Here is a 13,181-nt window from a genome sequence, read left to right as displayed (position 1 = left end):
GAAATATTGCACTGTCCAAAGTCCACGGGTTAAAACAAACATCAACACTGCGTCAAATAGTTTGCCCGTAAGAGTCTTTTGTTATGAAGATAAGCTTGTTATCTCTTTCATTCAGATTTTAATCTGACAGGTCATTTGCATACTGCCAGCCGACTTCAGGGTGTGCATTAGATCCACTTTGCATTTAAATCCTCTGTCACTCAGGAAAATAAAAAAGGGAGGGGAGGTGGCGGGGAGGCAGTAAAGAACCTCTTTCAGATCTTCCCAGTTATTGCTCTTACTTTTTTGTCGATTGTTGGTGCAACTGATGACAGAGAAGTTGTCCTGGCTCTTGGGTGTCTGCTTGTTTTTGGGGCAGCCTGGAGACTCCCAAGCAGTGAGCTGCATGTCCAGGGTCTTCCCAGAGAGCCCACTGTGACCTCTGGGCCCCTTCCTCATTCAAATCCCTCTTCAAATCCTACTTGTGCCAACTCTTGTCCCAAACTGACTCCGTCCCAGGCTAAGACCTAACCCCGCTCAGTGCTCGCTCCTGCCCTTGTTCTAGTTAAACCTGCCGTGAACTTGCATGAGATGGGACCAAGTCCTTGGTATTAATGGGAACCAGGGAACAAATATTCTGACCGCGGCACAGCTCACCTATTTAGCCACTTCACGTAAGCATGCCCTATCTCTTAGTTTCTCCACTTGTCTGATGTGTCTGTGTATCTCTTCTCTTCTTCTCTCCCTGAAGCCTGATCCTGCACACCATACTCTTTGAGCTACATTGAACATGCTGGAAGGATCACAGAACAAGGCTGCTCATGCAGGTAATGGAGATATTTTGCCTGACTCTGAAAGATGGGAGCTGTGGGCTAAAAGTTACATGCGGTGCGAATGCAGATTGTGTGTGTTGTGCTCCACTGGAGGTTCTGATGACTGTGAGGCACTCTGAGCATGAGAAAAATGGCGTAAGCATTATCAAAATGAATGACTGTTGTGTATTCTTGTTCCCACCTTGCAACTGCCCTTTCTGACCCCTGCTGTATGGCAGGGAAAGGTAGAAGACCCTGGCTGGTGATAGGCCAAGACTGGTTGATGGCATCCTCTGAGGTCCTAGCTCCCTGCAGGGTTGTTGTGGTGGGGTCTGGAGGGAGCAAAATCGTGGATTTCGGTTTCTGGATTTGCTCCCTCACACAGCTCCCATGTTTGGACATATTGCCAACGCTCACTTTTTCTTCCTGAGGCCTAGCGTAAATACTATCGAGACTCTTCTGTTTCTTGGAGTGCTGGGATCTGCCTCCCAGCTTGCTTGGCCTTCGGGAGAGCTGTTAGTTGGCTGTCCCTGCCAGTCTGCCGTGGAGTGCTGAGACTTGCTTGCTCCTGCCAGTGCCTCCTTTGAGTAGCAATATTTCCTGCACCTCCTCTGAGATGCTGAAACAATGAACCATGGACAAGATTAAACCTGGTGCAATTCTTCTCCTGTGCACACAGGTGTAAAAAAGGCTCCACTGAAGACCACAGGAATTACACTGGGGTAAGGGAAAGGTGAAACTGTGAGTCTCCTTTATGAAATACAATGGAGAGCCCATGAGATAAGGCTGTAGTACCCCTACAGAGAAAGGGATGGAGTGCCTGGGGACTGTTGTATCCCCAGCCACGTAGCAGAGCCACAGAGAGAACATTTCCTTCAGCCCCAATGGGGTTAAAGATTGGATCTGGTGCAATTAGTGTATCCAAAAGCAGGGCAGTGAATAGTTGCAGGGCATTTATTCAGCTCTGATGTGACAAGTTTAATTCTTCTGTTCAGAGCCAGTAATTTTCTTACATATATTAATTATTTGAAATAATTCTCTGAATAACATCTAGAAATAATTCAAGCAATATATCTTGATAATGAACCCGTTGCTACTGAATGTTTGAAATCTCAGCTGTGCTGGTGACTTTGGCTTGGGTAAATGTTAACACGGCATTGTTTCTTTTCTTAAATACTAGTACGTGACTTTCAGAACAAGATTCTAGTCTGAATCACTGTGTTTATGAGGCCTCTATTATTTGCCGTTTCTGTAAACGTTCCTGACAGTAAATGCCTTTGTTAGAATATTATTGGTAAAGCAAACATAAAAAGCGTGTGAATAAGGACAGAGCAAATTTGAACCGTTTATTTGAATGGATAGTTGGGGAAAAAAAAAAAAAAAGTTTCTGAGATATATACCCACCTCCCAGACTGGAAAGAATCTGCTGGGAAGAGAAGGGTCTCTTTCAACCTGACATAGGATTCTCTGTTTTCCAATTCCTTGTCAGGATTTCTCAGGGCATTAAAAATTATTATTTTTTGCTTACGATGCACAGTAGCAAATCTTAATAAGCAAAATCCCACATAATTGCACAGTATTGTAAATGCAGCAGCGTTCCCAGTCCTCTCACATGCTGTAGCATTCGTGACGGTAGACTGCTTTTACTCCGTGGTGTTTTCTGTGGGACAGTGATGTCCCCAAGCACGGTGTGTGGTACGGGCAGGGTGTGGGCTCCTCCCACTGGACCTGTCATCTTTGGATATTATTGGGAGAGGCTGATTGAGATATCTAATACACGCTGGGGTTCTGTGGCTCTTGCGAGCAAGCTGTGCTTTCAGTTACTTATAATCCAGCAGCACTGCCAGCGTTACCAAAACCGCAGAATAACACGGCACAGAGCAGAGTCCAGCAATGGTTGGCAGTAGCAGAAGAATTTGCCTTTATGGTACTCTTTTACAAAGAGGAGCTGCAGCGAAGCAGCCACCAGCCAGAAGCTGTAAGAGCTGGCTAGTTGCTGCAGGTATAACTGAACTCCCAGAGCAGAGCTGCCAGGACTGCGTTCCCTGCTCAAGCCTGCCAGGCCCGTGAATGCTCAGAAGTGTGGGTGCACTGGAGTCTTGGAGGGATTTCCTATCCAAATTCCAGATCATTTGGCCAAGGATGAAGTAGAAAGGAAACACAGAGAAGCTCATATGCAAATAGGGAAGATCTCATTTTGCAATTCAGTTTCTCACTCATGCCCTAAGACTGACAACGCTTGAGACCCCTGGACTAAGGGCAATGAATGCAAAATGAGAGCGCTGCAAAATCCCTTGGTTCCAAGCCAGCTCTCTTGCTCTGCTTTGCCGTTCCTTTGCTGTTCAGTCTTTCAGCCAAGTGAGCAAGTCAACGGCTAGCTTCATTGCCAAAAAGTCTTCCTAGCTGTTTCCCAAACAGCTAATGAGAATGCAAATGTGTTAGTTTTCCAGGTTTGTTTACAACCTCTGCTCTTTCCTCTCTGTGCATGCTACCTAAGTGCCCTACTTCTAACCACGAGATCTAAGTGGTGTGCTCAGTTGCATGGTTGTCCTCTCATGGCCAAGGAGGAACTGAGTGTTTTGCCTGACAGAGGTAGGAAGGTTGTAGCAAAGCAAAGAACCAGACTCTCTCGAACACCTGCTCTGCACTGTCTTTCTACGTATTCTCCTTGGAGGGTTAAAGAAAGACCAGTTTAGAATTAGAAAACCAGACAAGAAGCAGGTCTTTCTTTGCAAGTCAGATACCATGTCAGAGCCAAAGTCACACATTGCATACTCTATATACTGCCCTTGAAGCAGCACATGTAAATGCTGCTTGGCTGAGCAATGCAGGGGGGCTCTCCTTGCGAACTAACTTTCTGCTCAGCAGCACTCTTGGCTCTTCTGTTCCAGATTTGCAGCAGTAGTGATGCTTTTCCAAACCCCCAAAAGTTTTCTCATTGGATTTGCAACGTGATATCGCTTCCAACTTTGAGCTCTTTTGCAGAAACATAGCAGTAACTCTGTTTCCACCTTTCATTGTGCTTAAGAAGCAGAGTCTCTATTGACCAAAACCTACTGCCACAGCTCTGTCTGCGTTCTTCCTGGGGGATGGTGTCACACACCATTATAAAACCATTCCTGGGGGCTTTCCAGCTAGCCGAGCCTGGACAGAGTCCGGCCAGTGTCCCCAGTCCTGGCTCTCAGGGATGCATTTCTTATCTGGCTCCGTTTCTGGGATCTGAGATGAGAGGTTAGTAGCTCATGGACACTGTTGCCTTGTCTGTCCTAATGGGCACTCTGGACTCTTTGGGGACCATGGGACAATTCAATAAAGGGACACAGTGTCTGCACAGGAATTTTTTCCACACAGACACATGCACTTCATCCATAGACAATGCATGAGGGTCACAGAGCAAGGCAAAGCAGCTGCCTCCTGAGCGTTGCCCTTTTCTCTGGTCTCCCGTCTGGTGTATGTCGCTAGACTTGCCTCGAGTCTTTAAGGGAGTCCAGGTTCCTCTTGCTGAGTCCTCTGATTCTGGCAATGAAAGGGCTTCCTCTGCTCAGAGAACACATCCCTTTTAAAAGCAGTTTGACATCTTTTCTTTGTTCCTGGCTTTCCACTAGGATTTTCCATGATGCAATCCCGTATGGGGTTACTGGCAAAGAGCTGTTAAAAGTCAGTAGCTGTGCCTGGAGCAAGCCCATTGTTCTGCCAGCACAGAGCCCTTCAATGCTGTTGACTCCTTGATGGCCTCCTTTCTGCTCCCCAGACACCGCCTGCTTTCGGCTGCAAAAGGGAAGTTCTAATCCACACTGAGGGTTACAGTCATAAATGCTATTCACAGAACAAAGAGGAATTCATAATTAGACGCAGACGCAGCCCCCAAACTGTCACACCTACCAGTAGCACCAGACTCTGCTATGGTTGCGGACAGGGCTGTGACTCACCAAATTCATCTCACTTTTTCTTGTGGGCAAAAGCAGTGTTCCTGAGGAAGTTGGCAGGCTGCTGCTCCAACAGAGAAGGGTTATTTTAGAGTGGAAAGTGAGAAGCTGTAGCTTTCATCCTTTTGGAGGAGCAATTTACAAGGAAAACAATGCAGGATTCTCTGGAATAAGGAGCATTAGCTGCATCATCTTTCAAAAATAATTTAATCAAGTGAATATTGTCCAGGGATTAGCACCCTTGCAGGCACTTGGGTTGCAGTGAGGGCACGTTTACTGAGATATATTGATGCTGGAGATTGTTTCAAATGCATAGGTAGTGCTAATGCCTGAGCGGCTCTCCAGCTCACTAATGAGATAAGTCAAAGGCTCTGCAAAGTTTTCAGCAGCATAGCCATTAACCCTGATGTTATGATATCCTTTGTGTTTTTCCAGCATGTTCTGCCAAGTTTTGGCCTTAAGCAGAGGAAAGATGAAAAACGTAGGGCCAGAGATTCTCTTATAGCTGAAAACCGCTGCCTGGTGTGTTGTTCCCTGGGATGCAGAAGAGTCCTTGTGTAATCAGCATTGAGCAGAAATACATGTCTACCATCCAGCACAGTAATTTTCTTCTTCAGTGCGTAACTAGTACAAAAAGGTGGAGGAGGATCATGGAGAATGGCTTGATCTGGGGAGATTCGGTTTTACACCTCCCACACTCCTCTGCTTTTGATGCTTGGACATATAGGACTGATAAACTTCAGAAGGACTTTCTAAGGAGTTATATTAGATGCATCTATTTCATCCAAGTGGATCTTATATGGGAATTATTTTTTGTAGTAGTAATGAGGGGTTTTCATCTATGCTCAAAGTATTTGACTGTGGGACAAAGAGTCTTCAGTCTTGCATTTGGTTTTGTACAGCAACAATGTGATTGGCTAGTGATTTCAAGATTTAGTAAAGTATCATGTGTTCTCCTTATCTCTCATGAGTACCGAAGATTGTACACTAAACAAAGAGACAGGCTGCAGGTGAACGCCAATATTATTCCTCCAGGCCTGAAGATGTAAAAAATTCCTCAGTTAAACGCTTTAAGCAAATAAGCAAATGCAGTTTTAGTGACATTAAAATGTTTAGTGACATTATCTTGATGTTGCTGAACTATTTGCATCGAAAGCACCTTGCCTTACGTTTTCAGTCCTTCTCCCACAAAACATGAAACATTTTTTTCCTAGATATTTCCTTTAGTCTTATTTAAATCATTAAAAAAATATGAAAAGTACCCTCCCCTCAAAAATAGTTTTGAGTGAAACAAAACCTTTTGTTCTGCCCCAAATTATTGAAAAATATTGACTACCTCAACATGAAAAACAACATGTTTTGGATCTGTCTGAAGCAAAATTCTGTTCCTGTTCAGAGTAGTTCCTGGATGAAAAATCACTTCCATTTGAGACTCTCAGACTATAATTTGCAAATTAAAAGAAAAAAAGAAAAAGAAAAAAATGAAGGCTATTGAGGTTACAGTATTACAGCTACGTGCAGTGGGACTGCTCTCTAAATTGCACTTGGAGAGTCAAGAGAACCAAGGCATTGAATCAGGTATGAGCTAATGAATTACTTCCATCCTTCAAGGAACAAAACCAAATAACTGTGATAGCAAGATAACATCCGATACGCTGTTGCTAGAAGCATGCTTCAGTCTCACCTATATGCTGAATAAACAGCCTTGGCCTCTTTACAGTGATATAAGCATTTTGTATCACCCACTCTCCTATGAAGAAGACTCCATGGACCATTTGTAAGTTTTTCTTGGGGAGGTTATTATAGTGTGGACCTCAACGCTATCTCAAAGGTTAGTGATGCTTGGTTTCCCTGTGTGCAGTTGTTCCACATCCTTCCTCCAGTGGCAGTGACAAGAGCAGCTAACCTGCTGTGCCAGAGCTCAGGAAGAGGCAAAATGGTCAGCAAGACCATGACTGTTTGAGTATTCCCAGTATTTTGCCCCTTCAGACAGCAGCCGACTTTGTCCGTGCCCAGGGCCAACTTTGGGTTCCGCAGGATCACTATTCTCAAAATACATGTGCTCCATGACGCACAATGAGTCTTGGGGATACTGTTAGCAGTGATGTGCTAGATGGTACAAGTTAGTCCTTATTTGTGGGAGTCCATGAGCAATTAAAGGAGGAAAATTATAATTAATGCCAATCACCATGAGTTCATGGAAAATAGAATATGATGTCTCCGGTTTAGTTGATAAAGCGATAGTCATGCAGAAGTCTTCTCTAAGACATTTGACTTGGTACCACATGACATTTTGATTAAGGATCTAGAGCAGTATAAAATAAAGGGTTAAAATGCGTTAAATGGATTAAAACCTGGCTCCCTGACAGGTCTCCAAATGTAACTGTAAATCATCCACCAGCTGTGTTTGTAGCAAAGTCCCTCCAGTATTCTTGCATTTAATATCTTTACCAATGACATAGAAGAAAATGTAGAATCACCACTCATGTGGCCTGGTGATGGTATAACGAGCCAGGAAGCGGTAAATAATGAAGAGGAGAGATCATTGACAGAGAGGAATACAGATCGCTTGGGGAGCCAGACTCAAGCAAGCAACAAATATGGTGATGCAGTTGAATGCAAGGTACAAAGAATAAAGGCCACGTTTATTGGGCAGGGGACTGTAGGAAGCAGGACTCATAAGAAGCTCTTGGGGTTGTGGGTGAAAGCCAACTGAATGGATGGTCTCAGTGCTGTGGTATGGCTAAGGGGGATACTTGGATGTAGAAAGGGCAGAAAAGGGGCTACACTACATCCTGGTGCCAGTAATGTCACAGTGAGTGAAAATACTGATACATTGGAGAGGGCTCTGGAAAGAGCCAGGCAAGTTTTGTTTAGAGTGACAAAGCTCCGAGTGACCCAATGTGTTCAGCCATCAAAACAAAGTTAATGGTAGTGTTGGTTGCAGTTTGCAAGCATGTAGTGAACCAGATGATAGGCCTTTTTGTCTAGCAGATTGCAGTGCAGCAACTGGAAGCTGAACTTGCAGACATTGAGATGAGGAGAAAGGCACAGGTTTTAACAGGGAACACACCTGAGCAAGGGCTGTCATGAGTTCTTTCCTAACAACATTTTGAATTCAAGGTTGGTCAGATGGTTTTTCTTTGCTCAGAGGCCACCAAAGGAGGCCACAGCCTCTCTACAGGTTCACTATCCCCGGCTGAAATCCACTGCAGTGTAGTTCAGCAGGAATTCACTTTGGGAAGCTGGCTGCTTGTGCTGTTTGGGGGCTTAGGCCAGGCTCAGTAACACAGGGGGTACCTACTTGGAGAGAGTATCAACATCTCAGCGGGATGAAGAGAGCATCACTACAGTGGTATAGCTGGATTGATGACTGGCATGTGCCTGTAAGTAAAAGCTGAAGTCCTGCTCGCATGAAATCAGTATCAAAAATCCCAATGGTTTGGGGGAGGTAGGACTTCCCCTAGAGTTCTTGGATACCTGTTAGCCTCGTCTACACACAAGGGTGAAATAAGCTAAAGTGGTTTTTAAACCAGAGTAGTACAACTTCCCTGATAAACATTTCAAATTTAATTTAAAACTGCTGTAGGGGATGTCGGTTGCAGCTCTAAGGCTCTAGGCAGATGTTCACTCTGCAAGCAGCTGTGCTAGCTGAAATGTTACCTTATCCGTAGCCTTCCCAGCCAAGTGATTCTTGCCAGGCAAAATTGTCTGTTTTAGCTTGAAAAGACTATTTCCATCATCAGGCTTATGAGGTGGCTGCCTTCCCAGAGAAGTGATGATGAGCATCTTGTGGTCATGGCATCAACTAGCACAGCAAGACCGAGAAGAGATGGATGTCTGCAACAACCTGTATTCCCAGGGTAAATCAGCATTTAGAGTTGTTTTAAGTGTGTTTGCAATGGTGTTTCTGTTGGTTTAAGTTGTTTGTTAAGCCAAATTTAAAGAAGAGAAAGTTTTGTTGACAGTTACTGGCTATTTCCAGCGATGGCTTTACACAGTTTGAAGACAGCTTAGGCTAATGCATCTTATTTTGCAGGATCAGGCTAGGAGAATGCATTGACAAGCGGAAGCTCAGTCATTGCCAGCTGCTTATATCATGTGAGTAGAGGAGCTCCTTGGGCAAGTTTATTTGGATGTTTCTGTACCAGTGAAATGAGGTACAAGGGAGTCTACAAATGACATAATTTACACACCATAGAGTCCGAGGACAATGGACACTGTAACCAAGAGGGACCTATTTTAACTTACGTTTTCTTACGACGCCCTCAGGCAATTTCATGTTTTGTTTAAGCTATCTAGCTGTGCATTGCATCCAAAAGGGGCAGCATTGCTCTTCCTGCCCCATCTTGTCTCTTGTGTTAGTTGCAATGACCATGTGACCGGTTGGGGAGCTGGATTAGCTTGGTGCTGGGGCAAAGTTTGTTTTGGTGAGCTGGCGGCTTCTTGGATCAGGTGTCAGCCTTTGGTTAGAGCAGAGCCTTCCATGGCATTGAACTCAGTTACTTTTCCTGCCTGGCCTCTCTGAGGCCATTATCTTAAATCCCTCTACACATCAGCAGAGCAGGTTAAAGGCAGTTGTTTATGATGTCCTAATGAGCCAAATTATGCAAGAAAACTGTGTGTGAGTATAATGGCCAAGTTACACACCAGCAGAGATAGCGGGCTAAGCAAAGAAGGCAAGTCTGAGCTGAAATAGCATCTCACAGTGCTGTGCAGGGTAGCAAGTCCCTGTAAGAGACATGGCTGCAGTTCACCTATCAATCTGGTCTGCAGTGACATTAGAAGAGCCATCATTTGCCTCTTCAATAATCCGTCATCCATCACTGCTGTCTGGAGCCTGGGAAGTTTAATTTCCTGGGAATCATGTCGTCATTTGTGGGGTTTAATCCAACATCTTTCCAAGCCTCTGTTGACAAAATAGTTGAGAATAATTCAGTCATGGCATTTCTGCCTGCTTAGCCATTGTTGGAAGTTGTCCTCTGGCCAGCAGTGTCTCCACTCCAGGGTCACCTGCTGGCTGGCTTACTGCGGCATCCCAGATTGGTAGATTGAAGATGCTGCAAAAAAGAATTGCTTGAGTTAAACACGAGCGTGTAATGTCAGGAAATTCCTGCCAGTCATTGTTCTGCTGCTTGTGTGGAAACAAACTGAACTCTGTGGTTTTGCTATGTAACATTCTTATGTAGCTGGCTGAGTCGCCAACGTGATAAATGCAATTATTTTTTCCGATTGTTATTTTTGCCCGAAGCATGCAATTGACACTAGAGTTTGTTGGGCAGAATGGGAATGTAGTGGCTGCTCACATCCCCTCAGTGGCAAGATGATGTGAAGGCATGAATCACTAAGATGGGAGGCAAACACTGCCCTGTTGCATATGCTGGGGGTGAGCACCAGTCTGTGCCTCATTCGGTCCCACCCATGGGCACCAGGAGTCTGGGAGGGTTGTGTTACTTATTTTCTTGGTGTCACTGAAGTGGGAAGAGGGGGAAGAATGGCAGTTTCTGGGGCAATTGCAGCCCTGATCTTCACTGGGAAGATGGGAGGGAGCTGGCTCTAGCCATGCCTTATAATCTGGGAACCCGTTGTCACGCCACATGGGAGGAGAGCAACAGAGAGCAAAATCCTCTTTATAGCTCCATCCTCCAACTGACCTCTGGTGATTGTGCCTTGGCCCTCACACAGCCTGACCCTCCAAATCCACAGACCCTTCAGGATCAGTGTGGGCATGGTTGGGAGTAGAGCTCCCCAACTTGTTGGCCCCCACAAGCACAAATTCATATCTTCTTAAATGGTGATGGTGGTGGCATTTCAGCAGGCTGGTGTCGTTGCAGAGTCAACAAACCTCTTGGCATCAGAGCTGCCTTCCTTCCCCACCTTCCACCCTCTTCACTACCCCCGTGGGCCATTTGCAGGCCGGTAGCCTCACCGGCTCCTGAGCAGGATCAGCTCTGAAGGGTAAAAGAGTTTAGGGCTCTTCCCCAGGGGAAGCAAGTTTTAACTGGACCATGAACTCAGGAGGGAGGCACTGCTGTTTCGTAAAGACGGGGGCAGGATTGTTTTTGCTGTGGGGAAGGTGGGCCAGGGCAATTTGGATCTGCTGGGGTCTGGGCTCAATGAGTGACCGAGTGAGGGGCGACCAGTGCCGTGGGTACAGGGACCAGCACAACAGAGGCAGCCTCTGGGGTGCGGGTTCCCTCGAATGCCTTGGCTTATTTAATTGAGTAAAAGGACAGGCCAGCTGAGCTCCCACCATGGTGGTTAAAGTTTGTTTTAGCCACCTTATCTAATCTCTCCCCTAACTTTTGCTAGGGGAAAGCGTTTATTGCTTATATCATGTTACTCCATGAGCACTTGTTGGCTGTGGCTGTTTGCGTGTGTATATGTAGATGTGAAGTCAGATAACTTCAGGCCTTGCAGTTTTATGGATCAGTCAATCCAAACTGCTTCCACTGGCAGATGTGGTGATGTGCTGTGTTCGTTACCTGTGGGCCATGTGCTATCAGGGTGTAAATCAGCAAAACAGGACTCTGTTTATATACATAAATTGCCCTGATCTGACAGCTTAATACCCTTTTGACTTTTTACCCTCTGCAGGGGAGAGCCTGAAATGTCTTATGGTGCTAGTCACCCCAGTGATGACGGCAGTGCAGGGAAACTAACCCTCCTATAAAAGGACAGAGCATGCTTTCCTCCGGTGCTTCCAGGGAGATCTGCCTCCTCTTCAGGGTTGGCTGCCTAGCCCCTAGCACCCTGGAGGGGAAAGGCCCTTCAAATAGACCAGTCAAACAGGAAATTATCTGCTCTCCCTTTGCTAAATTACTACCTGGACGGCCAGTCACAGGGTACTGAAACTGAGAGCTCCATCTATTCCCCTACGGCCATGACTCCCAGGCACGCAAGACCCTGCACCGACGGCTTGGTCACCAGGAGGCCAAACCCACCGGCCCATTCCTTCCCTGCAGGCTCTTGCGCAACTCTCTATTTCATCTTTTTCATGGGGTGCGTCATCTTGCCTGGCTGAAGGTCACATGGGTGAAATTTTCCTGAGCGATCACAGGGTAAAATCTGACAGCTTGCCTTCAGCTCCAGCTGAGGTGTTTTGTTGCTCCAGGAGATGCTTTATTTTTTTTAACAGATGAGAGGGTGTTTCCCATGAGATAGTTGGGGGAGTTGACAAGAAGGGAAGGGGAAGTGCCCAGACCTCACAGCAAAATGGATCCGTGTGGTGTTTTGAGGGGCTTCACAAACTTAAATGCTGTGGAAGCAGGGGTAAGATTCCTGCACCTGAGAACTTCCTTTTGAAATGTCCCAAGTGCTTTTTTCTTCCCTCTCCGTTGCCTGTTGCAGTGGCTCAGAAGACAGGAGTTCATTGTCATATCCAAACCCTTGGCTTTTTTCCCCACATTTAGTGCATCTGTGCAGCGCTTCCCTTTCTCTTCCATAGTCTGGAGAAAGAGAGGCTCTCTTAATCAGAAACTATTCATGTGCTGGTACCAAGCGGCCTTAGTGGTGCTGTTAGTTCACCCGTTTGTGCTGTCCCAACCCCACCTCCCCGCTGGGCCACTGCGCCCAATCTCGCCAGGAGTATGGCAGCTCCCAAGTCGAGGCCGGGTCTGAGCTTTCACCCCAACGAGGAGTGTCTCCACAAATTTGTACAAAAAAAGCATCTGCGGCAGACCTTTTCCGATCCGTTTTTAAAGTGCAAGTCGAGGTTGAAAATTGATGCTGTAGGAGACTGACCTTGTGGGAGAGTTCTTCCCTCTGGCTGATCCCAGGTCAAATGCTCTCAGTTTACAAGTCGCTGACTCCCACGGTAGCTGGGCTCTTTCTGCCTCCGGTTCTCCTCACCCAAGCAGCAGTAAAGACTCTGCAGCTGGAGCATTGTTGCAGCTCTCCCTGCTGATGCACAAAGCAGAATACAATCCAACCTGTGCTCCTGGCCTTGCATCCACTTATTGCTTACGAGGTGCTATTTGGTGTAGAAAGGGTCGAGTGCTAGCCTGGGTGGCAGGAGAGCTGGATTCTGGTACCAGTGCTGCCGCTCTATGAGAGCGGACAACTCATTTTACCCGGCTGGCACTAATTCCCTTCCTGACTCTACTCTGCACTGCATGTTTATTGCCATTTTTCAGAAACAGGGGTTGTGGGTCACTGCATGTGTATTAAGCTCTCGGCACAGAGCAGCTCTAATACTGATATTTCTGGAGTACGCTCTGTCCGGGGAATTCAGTGGGGTTGAGCTTTCTGCAGAGGAACATATGAGACAGCTCAAGGTTGGATGCTCTGGTGCTTAATATCAAGAGAGCGCATGCTATAGCCGCCTTCTCAGAGGATGTTCGGCTTTCTCTCGTCTGCCCAGCGCTCGGCAGACTTGTAAGCGGATAGTTTCTTTGAGGACTCTGTCCTTCTGGCAAACTTGGTTGAAATTAGCCAGCAAGTTCAGAAGTTTTATTAGGGGCAG

General features: G+C 46.2%; 1 protein-coding gene across 9 annotated transcripts in view; it reads left to right on the top strand.

Moving 5' to 3' along the window:
- Positions 1-13,181, top strand: part of LOC104140515 (uncharacterized) — a 96,707-nt gene that overhangs the window by 15,774 nt on the left and 67,752 nt on the right. For all 9 annotated transcript variants that reach the window (XM_068907153.1, XM_068907157.1, XM_068907155.1 and 6 more), the window contains exons 4-6: positions 731-806; positions 8,464-8,580; positions 8,757-8,818. The gene's annotated coding sequence lies outside the window, so the exon portion shown is untranslated. The remainder of the gene's footprint in view (positions 1-730; positions 807-8,463; positions 8,581-8,756; positions 8,819-13,181) is intronic.

The sequence above is a fragment of the Struthio camelus genome, chromosome 14, assembly GCF_040807025.1.
Source record: "Struthio camelus isolate bStrCam1 chromosome 14, bStrCam1.hap1, whole genome shotgun sequence".
Lineage (NCBI taxonomy): Eukaryota > Metazoa > Chordata > Aves > Struthioniformes > Struthionidae > Struthio > Struthio camelus.
Note: the sequence above shows the minus strand (reverse complement) of the source record. Positions and strands in the feature narration are given on the sequence as shown.